The sequence below is a fragment of the Balaenoptera acutorostrata genome, chromosome 20 (genome assembly GCF_949987535.1).
Source record: "Balaenoptera acutorostrata chromosome 20, mBalAcu1.1, whole genome shotgun sequence".
Classification (NCBI taxonomy): Eukaryota; Metazoa; Chordata; class Mammalia; order Artiodactyla; family Balaenopteridae; genus Balaenoptera; species Balaenoptera acutorostrata.
Genome location: NC_080083.1, coordinates 51,317,481 through 51,324,960, shown reverse-complemented (window position 1 = coordinate 51,324,960; position 7,480 = coordinate 51,317,481).

Sequence of the window (7,480 nt, the reverse complement as noted above, 5' to 3'; positions counted from 1 at the left end):
GATACAACCACTATGGAAAACAGTATGGAATTTCCTTAAAAAACTAAAAATAGAACTACCATATGACGCAGCAATCCCACTACTGGGCACATACCCTGCAAAAACCATAATTCAAAAAGAGACATGTACCACAATGTTCATTGCAGCACTATTTACAATAACCAGGACATAGAAGCAACCTATGTCCATCGACAGATGAATGGATAAAGATGTGGCACATATATACAATGGAATATTCCTCAGCCATAAAAAGAAATGAAATTGAGTTATTTGCAGTGAGGTGGATGGACCTAGAGTCTGTCATACGGAGTGAAGTAAGTCAGAAAGAGAAAAAAAATACTGTATGCTAACGCATATATATGGAATCTAAAAAAGGTATGGATGAACCTTTATTCCTGCAGGGCAGGAATAAAGATGTAGACATAGAGAATGGACTTGAGGACACGGGGTGGGAGGGGGAAGCTGGGCGAAGTGAGAGTAGCATTGATATATACACACTACCGAATGTAAATAGTTAGCTAGTGGGAAGCAGCAGCATAGCACAGGGAGATCAGCTCGGTGCTTTGCGATGACCTAGAGGGGTGGGATAGGGAGGATGGGAGGGAGGCTCAAGAGGGAGGGGATATGGAGACGTATGTATGCATATGGCTGATTCACTTTGTTGTACAACAGAAACTGACACAGTATTGTGAAGCAATTATACTCCAATAAAGATCTATTAAAAAATAAAAACAAAAAAAAATTTTTAATAAATTAAAAAAAAAAAAACAACTTTGGGAGTCGCCCCAAGGTCAGGCCAGCAGTGCCTTTAGGGAGAGAGGACAATGGGAACGTGTAGGACTGGGGGTGCATTATTTCCTTAAACAACCATCTAAAGCAAATATGGAAAAATACTGTCACTTGAGCTAGATGGGGGTGCCCAGGTGTGTATTATGTACTGAGTGAAGGTAAAAATGCTGCTGCTGCTGCTGCTGGTGATGATGATGATGGTGGTGGTGGTGATGGAGATGGTGATGAAGTTGATGGTGATGATGGTGGTGGTGATGGAAATGGTGGTGGTGATGATGATGATGGTGGTGGTGATGGAGATGGTGATGAAGTTGATGGTGATGATGGTGGTGGCAAAGAAAGTCCCCAGGAGAGACTTCACCTCTGTTCTTCTGTAGCAACAGAGACCCCCACTCTTGGATTTTGGCTGCTGCAGAGACCCCTCCATTAGTCTGGGGGCTCAGGCACCTCACTGCTGTTTTCATGGATGGGGCTGAAGGGCCTCAGGAAGAAGGTGGTGTCCTGACCTCCTTTCCCAGGGAGGCAGGGAGGAGTGTGATGGCCATGCTAAGGGGAGAGGTGCCTCTACAGTCTGTTACTTGGACAGAATCAGGAGTTAGAGTTCACCGACACAGTGAGGACATCTGGCCTCGGCTGTACTGCTTTCAGGAGAAATCTGGAGCCCCTGGGGTTTCCGCCTTCACTCCTGCATTGACTCCCACCTTTGCCATCCCTGGAAGGGCTCTCAGGGCCTCTGCATCCAGCCTCTTCACTCAGAACGTGCAGTTTCATGGATCCTGAATTGGGGCCCTTTTCTGCAGGTCACCCAGCCTGAGTGGGCCCCTGGGACCTGGGAGGCGGCAGTGTTGGACCTGCAGCACCTCTCTAAAAGACAGAAGGCTCACGTGGCTTCCCTAGGGACCCCAACGTCGATTCTGAGAGAGACAGTGTTGTGTGTACTTGACATTTCTCCTCCCTCTCCCTTGCATCCAGCTTTCCCGAGCTCGGGCATTTTCAGTCGGGACCTCTCCGAACTCCATGCTGTTTCATGCCAGCTTTGCACTTCAGTCACGTGGATCGCTCAGATGCTGGAGACTCTCCGTTAATTTATAGGGGCCCGCCTCCAGCTGGAGACCTGGGCATGTTTTAATTGGTTTGATTGAGATCCTCATCCCTCCAGCTGGGTCTCAGATCTTGGGTATTTGAGACAAGGATTGGGGAAAATGTTGTTTTTGAAACTGAAATCAAGTAATAACGTTAGCAGCAGCACCAAGGGAAGGGTCTCCTGGAAAACACAGTTAGCTATTGATTGCAGAGGGGCCCTGGGCTGGTGTGGAGGTGGGGGCTGGCCGAGTAGGTGTGTCCCTTCTGGGACCTCCTTCTGGGGCAGGTGCCCCCAGCTGGGCCCCAGGCAGCCTCTGCCCATGACTGAGCCCTAGGTGGGGTTACACCAGCCATTTCTGCCCAGCTCCGGCCTACCCCTAGTCTTTGCTCTCTTGGGAGGGGCTGGCCTAGGCTCTCAGGGGTGCATCAAGGCCTGTGCACCCCCCACCCCCATTCCTGCTCCCTCCCCTTTCTCTTTCCCAGGCATTTTTTTTGAGGGGGGTGGGACAGGGCACTGACAGGATATGTCTCTGACAAGTCTGTGGTCAGGCTGGATGGGCACCTGTGAAGAGACTCCATGAAGCCAGATTCTGCCTATGGAAACTCATTTGCCCAGTAATTTAGTAATACAGTTGGGAAAGAGTTCTTGCAGAAAAATTATCATTTCAAGACATAATGAACCCATTATATGCAGAGCAAAGCTTTAAAGTCACATTTGTGGAAAGTGGGGGCTTTATGATTATGATTTATGATTTAATGGTCCATAAAGTGAATCAGAGATGGGCAGAGTTATGTTTGCACAGAGCACAGTAGGTTTTAGGGAGGGGGGTCCACCAACCCGAGGGCAGCAGCATCAGTTTCCTGCAGGATCCCGGTCCCCTCTCCTCGCCCCTCCGACCTCTGCGGCCACTTGGATCCTCTCAGATCCAGGCTGAGGACTCTGTGCCGTAAAGGAAGGTTCTCAGGTATCTCCCTGATGGCACCCCTTGAGGGGACATACCGGCCACCAGCACCTTCGTGTCTTGCAATATCTCCCTCCTCCACCCTTGGCCTCTGTTGTTCACACTTAGGACAGCCCAGCCCCTACCCTACCGTCCATGGGCTCTGTCTAGCATGCGTGCTGGATGGGTGTCTGTCCTTCCCTCGTGGTGCAAATAGAGAGAAGGCCATGGGCTGTGTGGCCTGCAGCTCTGCAGGACATCATGACCAGGAGATGAGACCTAGTCTTCTCTGAGATGGGCAGGGAGCTGACCAACACTTAAGCAGATGCTATCCTTGGTCATCCATACATCCTGGCCTGTGGCCTTGAGGGCCTGTGTCAAGCTGGGCTGCTCAGTGACCCTGGCAGCTGGCCTTGGCTGTGTTCCTGGAGGTTTCTCTCTGTAGCCTGGGCCCACTCTGGGTTACAGGGTGCTTGGACCAAAGGCAGCAGATGGGCCTGAACACCATGAGGCCGACCAGCCTGAAATACCTGCCCAGAGAGCAGGAGGATGAGAGCAAGACCTGTCCATGAGTCCACCTGTCTGCGAGCTGCGGTGGTGTGACTCAGGCACACCCCCATGCCAAGAGCATCCTGGCTCAGGGTCCCCATCTGTCAATGAGGAGTGGAGAGCAGTGCTCAGAGGGTCCCAGGCTCCCTGAAAATGGAGTCATCTGAAAAAGACCTGACAATTAATGATGGTTAGGATTTTTCAAAGAGATAAAGGAATAAATATGATCCATAAAAGGAACAGGAAATTGTGAATCAAAATAGCAGCACTAGTCACCATCACCAAAAGGGGAAAACAACCCAAGAGTCCATCACAGATGAAGGGATAAACAAATGTGGTGTGTAAACAACGGAATAGTATTCAGCCTTGAAAAAGAAGGAAACTCTGACACTTGCTACAACATGGAGGAAACTCGAAGACATCACAGTAAGTGAAAGAAGCCAGACACTAAAGAACAAAAACTGTATGATCCCACTCACAGGAGGTGGGTTCCTAGAGTAGTCAAATAAAAAATGGAGACAGAAGGAGAATAGTGGTTGTTAGGGGCTGCGGGGGTGGGATGCAGAGTTGTTTAATGGGGACAATTTCCGTTTGGGTTGATAAAAGGTTTTGGAAGTAGTGACGAGTGCACATTATGAATGTCATTAATGCCACTGGGTCGCGGCCCCGCCTCGGTGTCTCAGAACCACCACCCCCTCACTGTGTCCCCACCAGGTGCACGGGAGGGTCCAGGGCTTGATTGACGACCGCTCAGCGCCTGGGAAACTGAGGGGTGGGGTGCAGAGGGCGAAGGGAAGCAGAGACGCCCTGCGCAAGGGCTGCAACCTGCCTGGACTCGGCTTCACCCCACGGCCGAGGCGTGACCTGCCCCCTTCCCTGAGCCCCCCCCGCCCCCGCGCCGGCTGCCCTCCCCCCTCCCCGCGCCTCCCCAGCCGCCCCAGCGCATCCCCGCCCCACCTCCCTCCAGCGGCCCCCCCGGGTTATTAATGCCCAGGCCGGGCGCAGGGCCGCGGCGCATTCCCAGCTGGCGGCCGGGCAGGTGGCGGCGGCGACAGGGGCCTGGGCGCGGAGAGAGGCTCTCCCGGAGGGACCGGCGGGCGGGCTCCCCTCCACCACGCGCCGCTGGGAGCCCGCACGCCCCTCCGCGCTCCCGTCCGGGACGGAGCCCTCGGAAAGGTTCCCGGAGACGCGTGGCGGCGAGGAGGACGTCCCGAGCGCGACCCCGGGGCTCGGCGCACAGACCTGATGGCCCAGTGACCGAGGTGGGCATGGGCGCTGAGAGGGTGCGGGGCGGGGGCGGGGGCCGGGACCTGGTGCGCGGGGCGCCCTCCCCGCCGGCCCGCACTGTGCCAGGTAGGATCGCAGGGCCACTGAGCCCTCCTCGCGCCTCGGGGAGGATGTGCGGCGCTTCGGGTGGCGAGCGGTGAGGTGCGCGCCGCGGGCTCGGCGAGGGCTTCGCGTCCCTCCCGGGGGCGCCCTCGGCTCGGTTCGCTGCAGCCCCTGGGGGAGGGCTCCGGAACCCTGACCCCCGGGGGGCGGCGGCCGGGGAGGGAGCCTCCGGCCAGTAGGAAGGCCCCCAGCTGCCCTCGCCAGACTCGAGGCTGGGCCGCGTCCCGCGGAGTAGGGGTCTGGGGCGGCATCTCTGCACTCAGGTTCCCTTCTGCACGGAGGGCTCAGACCACGTCGGGTGGACGCCCCGAGTTTATCCGTGTTAGTGTGAACGCTGGACCTGTAGAGGGAAATAACCTGGTGCCAGTGTTTTCCCTGGATGTGGGGAGATGGGGCGATAGAGGGGCCTCTCCTCTCAGTTCAAGTATTTCCAGTTTTAGGTCTTTTTTTCTTATGAGGCAATTTTCACACAGTACGGGTCATAGACGTGCAACTCCGTGAGTTTTTACACGTGTCTACACCTGTGTAACCACCACCACATGAGGACACAGCACAAGTCCATCCCTCAGAGTGCTCTCCAGTGCCCCCTACCAGTTGACACCCCGGCAACAGCTATCATAGAGATTTTGCCTGCTCCCAAACTTCAGGTAAATGGAATCACAGTGTACTCTGTGTCTGTTTTGTTTTTCTCAACATAGCATATTTGAGTTTCATCAAGTTGTTGACTGTAGGGTAATTCCATCTTCTTCATCATCTCAGAGCATTTTTATGGAGGGGTCACAGTTTCTTTATCCACACTACTATTAATGGACAGTTGGGTGGTTTCCAGCTCCTGCCTGCTGTGAAAATTCTCACTCTTGATTTTTGTGGACATTTGCACTCATTTCTCTTGGACACGAACCTAAGAGTGGAACTGCTGCATGAGAGGACATGCATGTGTCCAACTTTATTTTTTTGATGGTGCCAGATTGCTTTCCACAGGGGCTGCACCATTTTATGGCCCCTCCAGCAGTTCAGGAATCTGGTTCCTCCACATCCTCCCAGCACTTGGGATCTGCCTTTTTGATTCCAGTCATCCTGGTGAGGGTGCAGAGGTTTTTACCCTAATCTCCTGGATGACTAATGATGTTGAGCATCCTTTCATGTGCTTCTTGGCCATTTGGACATCTTCTTTTGAGAATTTCCTATTCAAATCTTGTCTTTTTTTTTTTCTTCCAAATGAGTCATTAGTCTTTATTGATTTGTAGTTCTTTCATATATTTTGATTACTAGTTCTTTGTCTGATATATGTCTTCTGATAATCTTTTCCTAGTCCATGGTTTACATTTTTTACTCTCTCAGTGAAGTTCTCAATTTTAATGAAATCCACTTGATGGGTCTTTTATTGCAAGTATTTCTTGCTCTTTTTTTTTTCTTTTTGAGAAATCTTTGCCTTCCCAAGGTCATGCAGATATTCTCCTATGTTTCTTCCAGAACTTGATTAATTAATTGATTTACTCTGTTACATACAGGTGCACAGTCCATCTGGAATTATTTTCACGTGTGGTGGGAGGTAGGCATCAAGGCTCGTTTTCCCCATGTGGATAAAGAGAGATTACAAGGGCTTTCCCCTCTTTACCAAACATATTTTCCTATTTGAACTTTAAAGTCAGCAGGTACTACTTTTGCAATCTGAACAAAATGTATTTTTTAAAACATACAGGAGAAATAAATTGGGAGAAAGGATGCAGGGGTCAGCACGGTCTCCCTGCCCTTCACAGATGAGGAAGTGAGGAGGCCTAGGGAGGACTCCTGGTTCCATCCACTGCTGACCCCACCCCCGCGGGCTGCCTGCTGCGCTCTGGTTTTCAGAAAAGTCCAGCCAGATTCTAGGCAGCTGCTGCAAAGGGTAGCAGTGTATCCTGATTTCAGAGAAACTGGAGCACCAAAGATACTTCTCCTCAGTGCACTTTGCTAAGCATGAAGGGAAGTCCAAAAGCTAAAGGCCCTATCAAAGGCAGTCCAGCAATTTGTTAAAATGTCTGCTCGTGCTCCCAACTGCAACTTCTAAATAACACACTCGATCAGTCTTCCAGTCCTCAGCTCAGTTTGGTCTATGTATCAAGGTACTTATCTTGAATTCAAAGAATGTTTTAATGTTTAAGATGCTAAAGAATATAAAGACTGACAAGACACTCTGGTGAATTGTCTGAGAGAGTTGCCTGCTAGAAAAAAAGTTTTCATTACAAAATACATGCTCATTACAACAAATTGAGGCAGTAAATGCACACAGTAAAACGAGACGGTCCCTTGCAGCCCTGAGGTAACTATTATAATTTGATAAGTTGAAAATTTGAGTTGGTAAAATAAAACTCTGTGTGTTCAATAAAAAAAAAAAAAAAAAGTCCAGCCAGCCCAGAGGCCTTTGGACTTGCATTGAGGCCCAGGGTGGGGGTGCTGCCGGGGCACGCATGGGGAGCAGCTGGTCTAGGTGGTCCCCCTACATAGCTGGGGAAACAAGGCAGAGTGTTAGAGTTTTGAACGAAGAGTCGCCAAGGGGGTGTTGCAGTTGGCGAACCCCATCCCTCTGCAGGCCTCCCTAGCCCAGTGGGAACTGTGTCCTCTCACGGCCTCCTGGAAGTAGGAGGGGGTGCCTGACCTGCGTCTTTTTTTTTTTTTAATTAATTTATTAATTTATTTATTTTTGGCTGTGTTGGGTCTTCGTTTCTGTGCGAGGGCTTTCTCTAGTT